Below are 13521 nucleotides of genomic sequence, written 5' to 3' on the forward strand. Positions count from 1 at the left end.
TTATAAGGTGGTTATGTCTCCTCCATTTTGAGGTAAAACAGAACACCCTGAAATGGGGGATGGTGAAATCATACTCAACCCCACCCAGAGAGGCCCCGTCTCTTTTGATTGTCACAGGTGGAAAAGGCCAAGACTGAAACCTGAAGAAACACATGTGGCTGGATTCACAACTTGACACAAAAGGAGGGAATCTGTCCTTCGGGTGGCAGTCCGTTGGACCCACAGACCAGGAGAGAGACCGGAAACAGCTGCTGCTGCGCAAAACAGAGTAAAGGACTATATCTTGTTTGCCACTGGATGGAATGCAATGGAGAACTGATCTTCTCCATTTAAAGGGTGGAATTAGCAGCATTTTAAGGATCTACGAGTCACTGGAATGGACTTTCTTGTTCAAAGTCAGTTTGGAAAGGACTGAGTGAAAAAGCTTTCAAAGTTCAGTGAAAAACAAATGCCTTGCTGTGGCAGGGAGTGTTCTGAAAAACCATGGGGAATACGGGATTTAATCTACAAAATTTACATATCCGCTCAGAGCAAGCTACTGTCGGTTGAGTTAATTAGTTAAAAAGGATTTGCCTTATCTGTAGTCTTGGGTATGAGTTGCTTTCCAATAATATTTAGTTAATTCGTTCATTCATTCACAGGATCAGGGCATTGCTGGCTGGGGCAGCATTTATTACTCACAGTCAAGATAAGAGTGGTGCTGGAAACGCACAGCAGGTCAGGCAGTAGCTGAACTGCAGGTAAATCGACGTTTCGGGCAAAAGCCCTTCATCAGGATGAAGGGCTTTTGCCTGAAACGTAAATTTTCCTGCTCCTCGGATGCTGCCTGACCTGCTGTGCTTTTCCAGCACCAATCTAAACTTGACTCTAATCTTCAGCATCTGCAGTACCCATTTCTGCCCTTTATTATGCAGGGGACAGTTGAGAGTCACCCAGATAGCTGCTGGCCTGGAGTAACATGTAGTCCAGATCCTTAAAGTGAACTAGATGGGTTTTTCCTCCAACAAAATCGAGTGGATCGGTTGGAGAGACAGATAGAAGCGATGAGGAATTTGCAACAGCAACAGTATATGATGGATGGCAGTTATAGGAAGGGGGGAAAGTCTCAGATACAATAACATAGATGGGTTAACTCCAGGAAAGGTAAGAGAGGTAGGCAGCTAGTGCAGGAGTCTTTTGTGGCTATCCCCATTTCAAACAGGTATGCTGTTTTGGAAAATGTAGGGGGTAATGGATTCTCAGGGGAACGTAGCACGAACAGCCAAGTTTCTGGTATTGTGACTGGCTCTAATGCAACTGGGGGTACATCGGCTTCCAAGAGATCAATTGTGTTCGGGGATTCTGTAGTCGGAGGTACAGGCAGATGTTTCTGTGGCCAGCAGAGAAAAAGCAGAATGGGGTGTTGTTTCCCTGGTGCCTGAGGATCAAGGATGTCTCAGAGAGGGTGCAGAATGTTCTCACGGAGGGGCCAGCAAGAGGTCATTGTCCACATTGGAACCAATGATATAGGAAGGGAAAAGGTTGAGATTCTGAAGGGAGATTACAGAGAGTTAGGCAAAACTTTAAAAAGGAGGTCCTCGAGAGTAGTAATGTCTGGATTACTCCCGGTGCTATGAGCTAGTGAGGGCAGGAATAGGATAGAGCAGATGAATGCATGGCTGAGGAGCTGGTGTATGGGAGAAGGTTTCACGTTTTTGGATCATTGGAATCTCTTTTGGGGTAGAAGTGACCTGTACAAGAAGGACTGATTGCACCTAAATTGGAAGGGGACTAATATACTGGCAGGGAAATTTGCTAGAACTGCTTGGGAGGATTTAAACTAGTAAGGTGGGGGAGGGTGGGGGAGGGTGGGGGGGGGGGGGGGGGGGTGGGGGGGGGTGAGACCCAGGGGGATACTGAGGAACGAGATCGGTCTGAGACGGGTACAGTTGAGAACAGAAGTGAGTCAAACAGTCAGGGCAGGCAGGGACAAGGTAGGACTACTAAATTAAACTACACTTGTTTTAATGCAAGGGGCCTAACAGGGAAGGCAGATGAACTCAGGGCATGGTTAGGAACATGGGACTGGGATATCATAGCAATTACAGAAACATGGCTCAGGGATGGGCAGGACTGGCAGCTTAATGTTCCAGGATACAAATGCTACAGGAAGGATAGAAAAAGAGGCAAGAGAGGAGGGGGAGTGGAGTTTTTGATAAGGGATAGCATTACAGCCGTGCTGAGGGAGGATATTCCCAGAAATACATCCAGGGAAGTTATTTGGGTGGAACTGAGAAATAAGAAAGGGATGATCACCTTATTGGGATTGTATTATAGACCTCCCAATAGTCAGAGGGAAATTGAGAAACAAACTTATAAGGAGATCTCAGCTATCTGTAAGGTAGGGTAGTTATGATAGGGGATTTTAACTTTCCAAACATCGACTGGGACTGCCATAAAGGTTTAGATGGAGAGGAATTTCTTAAATGTGTACAAGACAATTTTCTGATTCAGTATGTGGATGTGCCTACTAGAGAAGGTGCAAAACTTGACCTACTCTTGGGAAATAAGGCAGGGCAGGTGAGTGAGGTGTCAGTGGGGGAGCACTTTGGGGCCAGCAACCATAATTCTATTCATTTTAAAATAGTGATGGAAAAGGATAGACCAGATCTAAAAGTTGAAGTTCTAAATTGGAGAAAGGCCAATTTTGACAGTATTAGGCAAGAACTTTCAAAAGCTGATTGGGGGCAGATATTCGCAGGTAAAGGGACGGCTGGAAAATGGGAAGCCTTCAGAAATGAGATAACAAGAATCCAGAGAAAGTATATTCCCGTCAGGGTGAAAGGAAGGCTGGTAGGTATAAGGAATGCTGGATGACTAAAGAAATTGAGAGTTTGGTTAAGAAAAAGAAGGAAGCATATGTCAGGTATAGACAGGATAGATCGAGTGAATCCTTAGAAGAGTATAAAGGCAGTAGGAGTATACTTCAGAGGGAGATCAGGAGGTCAAAAAGGGGACATGAGATAGCTTTGGTAAATTGAATTAAGGAGAATCCAAAGGGTTTTTACAAATATATTAAGGACAAAAGGGTAACTAGGGAGAGAATAGGGCCCCTCAAAGATCAGCAAGGCGGCCTATGTGTGGAGCCTCAGAAAATGGGGAAGATACTAAACGAATAAGAAATGACATCACCACAAACCCCAGGAACCTTTCAGGACAAACACATAAATAGAAAAGCAGGAGACAACAGCTTCGCTTCACTTGGAGGTCACCACTGATGATGTTACCTAGCCAGGTAATGAAACATCTGGATATCAAACCTACTGCTCAGCGAGCAAACCTACACCCTAAACCTCAACCTGAGCTACAACCTTCACAAACCTTGCAAAAACATACTAAATGAATATTTTGCATCAGTGTTTACTGTGGAAAAGGATATGGAAGATATAGACTGCAGGGAAATAGATGGTGACATCTTGCAAAATGTCCAGATTACAGAGGAGGAAGCGCTGGATGTCTTGAAATGGTTAAAGGTGGATAAATCCCCAGGACCTGATCAGGTGTACCCGAGAACTCTATGGGAAGCTAGAGAAGTGATTGCTGGGCCTCTTGCTGAGATATTTGTATCATCGATAGTCACAGGTGAGGTGCCGGAAGATTGGAGGTTTACAAACGTGGTGCCACTGTTTAAGAAGGGCAGCCAGGGAACAAGCCAGGGAACTATAGACCGGTGAGCCTGACCTCGGCGGTGGGCAAGTTATTGGAAGGAATCCTGAGGAACAGGATGTACATGTATTTGGAAAGGCAAGGACTGATTCGGGATAGTCAACATGGCATTGTGCGTGGGAAATCATGTCTCACAAACTTGATTGAGCTTTTTGAAGAAGTAACAAAGAAGATTGAAGAGGGCAGAGCAGTAGATGTGATCTATATGGACTTCAGTAAGGCGTTCAACAAGGTTCCCCATGGGAGACTGATTAGCAAGGTTAGATCTCATGGAATACAGAGAGTACTAGCCATTTGGATACAGAACTGGCTCAAAGGTAGAAGACAGAGGGTGGTGGTGGAGGGTTGTTTTTCAGAGTGGAGGCCTGTGACCAGTGGAGTGCCACAAGGATTGGTGCTGGGCCCTCTACTTTTTGTCATTTACATAAATGATTTGGATGCAAGCATAAGAGGTACAGTTAGTAAGTTTGCAGATGACACCAAAATTGGAGGTGTAGTTTTATCTGACCTGCCGTGCTTTTCCAGCACCACACTCTTGGTCTCCAATGGAAAGGCCCAAGTGAGTTGAAGTTGTTGACAGTGTAATTGGAAAACAGCGGTTGATTGAAGTTCAAAATTCTGGGAGGTGGTAGCTTTCCTCTAGATATGAAAACTTCAAGCCTTGCCACTGAAACTTTTAAAATTTCTGTTGATCTGATACCCTTGGTTTTTCAGCAGTGTTACCAATCGGTTTGTGTTTACAAGCAACTGCATTCGTGATCCCAATTTTTTTTCCTGTTTTCCAAGGATCTGTATCCTCTGCTCCCTGCCCATTCATGTACCTGTTTAGATACATCTTAAATGATGCTAACGTGCCCACCTCTACCACTTCCACTGGCAACGCATTCCAGGCATTCACCACCCTCAGCGTAAAGAACTTTCCACGCATATCTCCCTTAAACTTTTCCCCTCTCACCTTGTGCCCCCGAGTAATTGAGTCCCCCACTCTGGGGAAAAAGCATCTTGCTATCCAACCTGTCTACACCTCTCATGTCCATCCTGTTCCCACGCTGGTGATGAATGTAGAGTATGTTCCTGTAGTGATGCAATAATTAGGAAGCAAATCACAGTGAAATGCCACCTAATGCTTCGTGATATATAAATATATACATAAATCTCTGTACTCCTTTTGAATATTTTATGATTGGAATCTTTTGCTTCTGTTTAAAGTGAATTACAGCGTGATAGTGCAGCCATTTATAGAATCCCTACAGAATGGAAACAGGCCATTCGGCCCAGCAAGTCCACACTGGCCCTCTGAAGAGTAGACCACCCAGACCCATTCTCCTACGTTTACCCCTGACTAATGCACCTAACCTACAAACGGTGAATGCTATCGGCAATTTAACACGGCCAATTCACCTGGCTTGTGGAAGGAAAACGGAGCACCTGGAGGAAACCCGCACAGACACGAGAATGTGCAAACTCCACACAGACAGTCACCTGAGGCTGGAATCGAACCCAGGTCCCTGGCGCTGTGAGACCGCAGTGCTAACCACTGAGCCCCTGTGCCACCCCAAATCACTAGGTAGCAAGAAGCCACAAACTTGTCTTCTCTGAGGAGTGAACTCAGGACCTTCAGATTATGAGACTGATGCTAAGAAGGCCACCAGCCCACAGAATGAGTCCATTGGGAGCAATTGGTCAAACATTCTGACAAAAATGTTGGAAATCTGAAACAGGAAAGGTTGGAAACATTCAGCAGGTCTGGCCCAACATCTGTGAAAGAGAAAAAAAACAAGTTACATTTTTCATGCCTAAGACCTTTATGACCAGAAATGTTGAATATTGTTCATTTTTGAAGCACATTTTTAAAACTTAGTTAGCTTTGTTGGGAATAACAAGATCCTAAAATCAATTTCATATTTTTTGTTTCGGCACTGTGTGCTTCTATTAGTTCAGTTTTGGAAATCTGGTCAGCATGGACGAGTTGGGCCGAAGGGCCTATTTCCATGCTGCTTGCCTCTGTTTGTGTTATAAGGGTGTTGCTGGCTACGCAGCATTTATTATCCATTGAAAGTTAACCACAATGCTGTGGGTCTGGAGTAACATGTAGGCCAGACCAGGTAAGGATGGCTGTTTCCCTCTATAAAGGGCATTAGTGATCCTGATAGATTTTCCTGACAATTGTCAATGGGGTCATGAAGATCATTAGATGCTTAATTCTAGAGTTTTGTTGAATTCTGCCATGGCAGGATTCGAACCTAAGGTCCCCAGAATATTATGGGGAAATCTCTGGATTAACAGCCCAGTGATACTACCACTAGGCCGTCACTTACCTTAGGTATAAGCTATGGAGACTTTGCTATGTACAGATTAGTCAATTATCTGCTTCTGCTATAAAAGTTACAAAAATTCCTTCTTTTCAAGGTAGCTCCTAAACCTCACCATTGTAGTGTACAGTACACAGAGCAGCAGACAGCAGGACTGTGTGGGTTGACAGCTCCACATGCAAGTGTAGGCATTCCATTCAGTTCCGCACACATTATGTTCCTGAATTCTCTGCATGTGTGCGTGTATGTGCGGTGTGTGTGTGCGTGTGGGCGTGTATGCGTGGTGTGCGTGTATGTGTGGTGTGTGTGTGCTTATGTGTGTGTATGTGTGGTGTGTGTGTGTATGTGTGTGTATGTGTGGTGTGTGTGCATGGGCGTGTGTGTGTTTGCACATGTGTGTGTATGTGTGGTGTGTGTATGTGTGGTGTGTGTGTATGTGTGGTATGTGTGTGGGTTGTGTGTGCGTGTGTGTGTATGTGTGGTGTGTGTATATGTGTGGTGTGTGTATGTGGTGTGTGTGTATGTATGTGTGTTTATGTGTGGTGTGTGTGCATGGGCGTGTGTGTGCGTATGTGTGTTTGCACGTGTGTGTATGTGTGGTGTGTGTGTATGTGTGGTGTGTGTATATATGTGGTATGTGTGTGAGTTGTGTGCGTGTATGTGTGGTGTGTGTATGTGTGGTGTGCGTGTGTGGTGTGTGTATGTATGTGTGGTGTGTGTGGATTGTACATGTGTATGCGTGGTGTGTGTATGTGTGTGTGCGCGTGTGTCTACGTATGTGTGTATGTGTGGTGTGTATGTGTGGTGTGTATGTGTGGTGTGTGTGTATGTGTGGTGTGTGTATGTGTGGTATGTGTGTGTATGTGTGGTGTGTGTGTATGCGTGGTGTGTGCGTATGTGTGGTACGTGTGTGTATGTGTGGCGTGTGTGTATATGTGTGTGTATGTGTTTGTGTGGTGTCTGTGTGTGTGGTGTGTGCGTATGTGTGGTGTGTGTGGGTTGTGTGTGTATGCGTGGTGTGTGTATGTATGTGTGCGTATGTGAGCGTGTGTATACGTGTGTGTGTATGTGTGGTGTGTATGTGTGTATGTATGGTGTGAGTGTATACGTGTGTGTGTATGTGTGGTGTGTGTATATATGTGTGTGTATGTGTGTGTATGTGTGGTGTGTGTATGTGTGGTGTGTGTGTATGTGTGGTGTGTGTATATGTGTGGTGTGTGTCTGTGTGTGGTGTGTGTGTAATTGTGGTGTGTGTGGAGTGTGTGTGTATACGTGTGTGCGTATGTGTGTGTGGTGTGTGTATGTGTGGTGTGTGTATGGTGTGTATGTATGGTGTGTGTGTAGTTTGTGTGTGAGTGTGGTGTGTGTGTATGTGATGTGTGTGTGTGGTGTGTGTGTGGTGTGTGTATGTGGATGTGTGGTGTGTGTGTGTATGTGTGTGTGTATGTGTGTGTGTATGGTGTGTATGTATGGTGTGTGTGTAGTTTGTGTGTGAGTGTGGTGTGTGTGTATGTGATGTGTGTGTGGTGTGTGTGTGGTGTGTGTATGCGGATGTGTGGTGTGTGTGTGTATGTGTGTGTGTATGTGTGGTGTGTGTCTGTGTGTGTGGGGTGTGTCTGTATATGTGGTGTGTGGGTATATGTGGTGTGTATGTGTATGTGGTGTGCGTGGTTTGTGTGTATGTGTGGTGTGTGTGTATGTGTGGTGTGTGTGTATGTATGGTGTGTGTGTGTATACGTGTGTGTGTGTATGTGTGTGTGTGATGTGTGTCAGTGTGTGGTGTGTGTGTATATATTTGGTGTGTGTGTGGTATGTGTGTATACGTGTGTGTGTATGTGTGTGTAAGTGTGGTGTGTGTGTGTGTATGTGTGGTGTGTGTATATACGTGTGTGTATATGTGTGTGTGGTGTGTGTCTGTGTGTGGTGTGTGTGTGTGTGGTATGTGTCGTGTGTGTGTGTATACGTGTGTGTATGTGTGGTGTGTGTGTATGTGTGGTGTGTGTATGTGTGGTGTGTGTGTGGTGTGTGTGCATACGTGTGTGTGTGTATGTGTGTGTATATGTGGTGTGTGTGTGGTGTGTGTGCATACGTGTGTGTGTGTATGTGTGTGTATATGTGGTGTGTGTGTGTATGTGTGGTGTGTGTGTATACGTGTGTGTATGTGTGTGTGTGTGTGGTGTGTGTCTGTGTGGTATATGTGTATACGTGTGTGTATGTGTGCGCGTGGTGTGTGTCTGTGTGTGGTGTGTGTGTATGTGTGGTATGTGTGGTGTGTGTGTATGTGTGTGTGTGTATGTGTGGTGTGTGTGTGTGTGGTGTGTGTGTATACGTGTGTGTGTATGTGTGGTGTGTGTGTGTTTGTGAGTGTATTTGTGGTGTGTGTGTGTATGTGTGTATGTGTGGTGTGTGTATGTGTGGTGTGTGTGTTGGTGTGTGTGTGTATGTGTGGTGTGTGTGTATACGTGTGTGTATGTGTGGTGTGTGCCTGTGTGTGGTGTGTGTGTAATTGTGGTGTGTGTATATGTGGTGTGTGTGTGTGTATGTGTGTGTATGTGTGTGTGTGTGGTGTGTGTGTATGTGTGGTGTGTGTGTGTGTATGTGTGGTGTGTGTGTGTATGTGTGTGTGTATGTGTGGTGTGTGTGTGTCTGTGTGTGTGGTGTGTGTTTGTGTGTATATGGTGTGTGTGTGTATGTGTGGTGTGTGTGTTTGTGTATGTATGTTTGTGTATGTATGTGTGGTGTGTGGTATGTGTGGTCTGTGTGTGGTGTGTGTGTATGTGTGGTGTGTGTGTATGTGTGTGTATGCGTGGTGTGTATGTATGTGTATGCGTGGTGTGTGTGGTGTGTGTGTATGTGTGGTGTGTATGTGTATGTGTGGTGTGTGTGTGTGTGTGTATTTGTGGTGTGTGTGTGTGGTGTGTGTGTATGTGTAGTGTGGTGTGTGTATGTGTGGTGTGTGTGTGTTTGTGTGTATATTTGTGGTGTGTGTATATGTGTGGTGTGTGTGTATGTGTGGTGTGTGTGTGTATGTGTGGTGTGTGTGTATGTGTGTGTTTGTGTGGTGTGTGTATGTGTGGTGTGTGTCTGTGTGTGGTGTGTGTGTATGTGTGGTGTTTTTGTGGTGTGTGTGTGTATGTGTGGTGTGTGTGTATACGTGTGTGTGTATGTGTGGTGTGTGTGTATGTGTGGTGTGTATGTGTCTGTGTGTGTGGTGTGTGTTTGAGTGCATGTGTGGTATGTGTGTGTGTATGTGTGGTGTGTGTGTGTATACGTGTGTGTATGTGTGTGTCAGATTGTTTGAAACCAGTACAGCAGGTTAAAGCTGCTTGGGTTTAAATAAACAAGGAGTGGGCAGCATATTTTTAGAGAATATAAGACAAGTTTCCAAAATGCTCAAAAAAAATGTAGGTTAGTTGGGGGAATTGTTGCATGGCACGTTTCAAAGCATCTCAGGGTGGATACAGTAATGTTGGGGTGGGTGGGGGGGGGGGGGGGGGCTATATTTTGGAGTTAAGCCATTTGGAAGTTTATCCAAAAGTTAAGGAAATCAGGAATGTTCTGTCCCATAATGCTGGGCCTATTGAAAATTGCAAAACTGGAACTGATTGATCTCTGTTAAACAAATGTGTTCATAGTGACAGAATCAAGGCAGGTAAATAGGGTTAGAATACAGATCAGAATGAATGATAGAAGATGCTGGAGAGGCTGAATGGCAACCTTCTAGGACCACAAGAAATAGGAGCAGGAGTTGACCATTCAGCCCCTCTAACCTGCTCCACCATTCAGTAGGATCATGACTGATCCAAGATTCCTCACATCCATGTTCCCGTGTTTTCCCAGTAACCATTGCTTCTCCTACAGTTCCAAAGAGTTTTGCCAAGACAGAGGGCGAAGTTCTGAGAAAGATTGCAATTCGAACAGTTCATAGGCATTAACTGAGGGGTATTGCTGTTGCAATTTGTACATGTTTCTTTTCAAGGTAAACATTTTCTCTATTAACCTGTTTTTGGTACATCACCAGCAGTATTCATAGAATCCTCAAAGTGTGGAAACAGGCCATTTGGCCTAGCAAGTCCACACCGACCCTCCAAAGAGTGACCCACCCGGACCCATTCCCCTACCCTATTACTCTACATCTACCCCTGACTATCCACCTAACCTGCACATCTTTGGACTGTGGGAGGGAACCAGAGCACCCGGAGGAAACCCACGCAGATACGGGGAGAATGTGCAAACTCCACACAGACAGTTGCCTGAGGCTGGAATCGAACCCAGGTCCCTGGTGCTGTGAGGCAGCAGTGCTAACCACTGAGCCGCCATGCTACCATGATACAGATAGTGATTATGTTACACGTATGATACTCAAGGTGTTTGAGTGACAACAATAGAACTATGATTCAAGCAGCGCAGGGGCAGAAATTGCCCTTTTGAGTAGTTAACACATACCACTATCTATTAAACAGTCGGCTTAATATCAGTTTGATTGAACTCCAAGAAATTTTATCATTTGCCTTGCTCAATCACCTAAACTATCCCTTTCTCTCTTATTTCTTTTTAATGTCCACTTGGGTTTTATTCAATATAAACAATTTGGAGTGCATTGTAACAAACCCACGACCCTTCTTCAGAACTGGAAATTTCATCGAGGGAACACCACGCCCCTGCAGGTTTGCCTCCAAGCCACTCACCATCTTGACCTGAAATTGTATCGTCCTTCTTTCAGTGTGGTTGGGTCAAAATCCTGGAATTATGATATCGTGGGTTTAGGGTCAACATACAGACTGCAACAGTTCAAGAAAGCAGCTCACCACCACCTTCTCAAGGGGGCAAATAGGGATGAGGTAATAAAGGTTGGCCCATCCACTGATGACCATGTCCCGCCAGTGAATAAGCAAAATAAGCTATGGATCAGTCGAAATGTGCAAGTATTTAGTGAGATAATTTTTGAGATATATCATAAGTCATTGCAAGCACAAAATTGCCAACTCTAAGATGATTTGTATCAGGAAGCTATTATTCAGTCCCTTGTCAGGCCAAGATAATATACAATGATGGGAATAATTATTGGCTTTTCTAAAACAATTTAATTCCCAGTATGGAGATAATCTCCCAAAGGGATGTTTTACCGATGTGTTTAAATAACTGGAAATTACTGCTGTGCTCTTAACTGTGACTATAATAAGGTGATTGCCATTTCTCTTAAAACATACATCTTCTACTCATGAGAGACAAAACTAAAGAATTGAGGATGCTTGGAATGTGAAATAAGGAGAGAGAAAGCTAGAAATGCTCAGCAGGTCTGACAGCATTTGCACAGAGAGAACCAGAGTTAACATTTCAGTCTGTACGTTTCAACAGAATTGGAAGTAAATATTTACTGTATCCGTTGCTCCCGATGCAGTCTCCTCTACATTGGGGAGACATGACGCCTACTCGCAGAGCGCATTAGGAAACATCTCCGGGACACCCACATCAACCGACCCCACCGCCCCGTGGCTGAACACTTCAACTCCCCCTCCCACTCTGCCGAAGACATGCAGGTCCTAGGCCTCCTCCACCGCCGCTCCCTCACCACCCGATGCCTGGAGGAACAACGCCTCCAACCCCAGGACGTCAATGTGGACTTCACCAGTTTCCTCATTTCCCCTCCCCCCACCTTACCCCAGATCCAACCTGCCAGCTCAGCATCGCCTTCATGACCCGTCCTACCTGTCCATCTTCCTTCCCACCTATCCGCTCCACCCTTTACCCCCACCTCTATCCACCTATTGCACTCTCAGCTACCTTGTCCCCAACCCCAACCCCCCTCCCATTTACCTCTCCGCACCCGAGGCACCCTCATTCCTGATGAAGGGCTTTTGCCCAAAATGTCGATTTTCCTGCTCCTCGGACACTGCTTGACCTGTTGTGCTTTTCCAGCACCACACTCTTGGCAACATAAATTAGTGTCTGAAGATGGCACAGACAAATCATCATCTCAAGAAGGTTCAGTATCTTTGCAGAAGACACTGCACATTTTGTGTTTCAAAGCAATAAAACCTGGAAATTTGAAGATAATTTGGATTTAAAACGGGTGCCTCTGAGTGCCATAGGCTGGGCAGGGCACTCACTACTTGCTGGTTCAGCTTTAAACATGATATTGGTCAAGGCAGATACAGAGGCTTCCAGTATCCAGAACCAGACTTACTGCAGGTGTAATACTTAATAAATATGAATTCCACACTATTTGATTTGCATTGTTGATAATTAGGGCAGAAGAAGCTGCTGTTTGCAGAGGCAACCCAGCTAGGTGTAGTTCAGGACTCTGGATTAGTGGTGCTGGAAGAGCACAGCAGTTCAGGCAGCATCCAAGGAGCAGCGAAATCGACGTTTCGGGCAACGAAGGGCTTTTGCCCGAAACGTCGATTTCGCTGCTCGTCGGATGCTGCCTGAACTGCTGTGCTCTTCCAGCATCACTAATCCAGAATCTGGTTTCCAGCATCTGCAGTCATTGTTTTTACCCCATAGTTCAGGACTCATTGTGTACAATATTTCCAGATGAACGCTTCTGATAAATTCAACTGATGATCCCAATTAATGAAAGTGTGCACCCACCCTTCTGCAGTGAATAATAGTTGAACCGGACATTGTGGATTTGGAATGTAAACACTCTGAATGTCAGGTACAGAAAACGGAGCACAGCTGAACTTTGCATTTCTGAAGAGTTGGAACGCTAACTCCTATTCTCTCCCTCCACAGATGCTGCCAGACCTGCTGAGTTCCTCCAGCATTCTCTGTTTCGGATTTCCTGCCATATTTTGCCTTTATTGAACTTGGTATATGCCTGGGCTTTGCAAGGCCATAGGGAAAGGCAGAATAGGCTGGAGCAATTTTTCCCTGGAGCGTCAGAGGCTGAGGGGTGACTTTATTGGAGTTTATAAAATCATAGGGGGCATGGATAAAGTGAATAGTCAAGATCTTTCCCTCATGGTGGAGGAGTCCAGAACCCAAGGGTGAGAGGGGAAAGATTTGAAAGGAACCTAAGGGGCAATTTGTTTCAGACAGAGGGTGGTGTGTGTATGAAATGAGCTGCCAGAGGAAGTGGTGGAGGCTGGTACAATTACAACATTTAAAAGGTATCTGGGTGGGACTACAGGTATCCCCCGCTATGTGAAAGGTGAGCATCCCTGTGAAACCGTTCATAAGCCGAAATGGCGTAAAGTGAAGAAGCTCTAATTTAAACGGGAAAAACATTTGCCTTTTGTCGTACAAGCAAAAATCCTCTTCAGATTCGCAAAAACAGGTACTAATGTAAGTTTTTTGTAAAAACAATGTGGCGTAAAGCGAACTTTCGGAAAGTGGGGGATTCCTGCATAATTAGGAAGAGATATGGGACTAATGCCAGCAAATGGGACCAAGATTAATTTAGGATACCCAGGGGCATGGACAGGTTGGACCGAAGGGTCTGTTTCTGTGCTGTACATATCTGTGACTTTAAATGCAACAATTCAAGGATCAAAGGGAC

Source organism: Chiloscyllium plagiosum, unplaced genomic scaffold, assembly GCF_037043375.1.
Source record: "Chiloscyllium plagiosum isolate Xiang-an unplaced genomic scaffold, Cpla_swu_hap1 HiC_scaffold_20, whole genome shotgun sequence".
Classification (NCBI taxonomy): Eukaryota; Metazoa; Chordata; class Chondrichthyes; order Orectolobiformes; family Hemiscylliidae; genus Chiloscyllium; species Chiloscyllium plagiosum.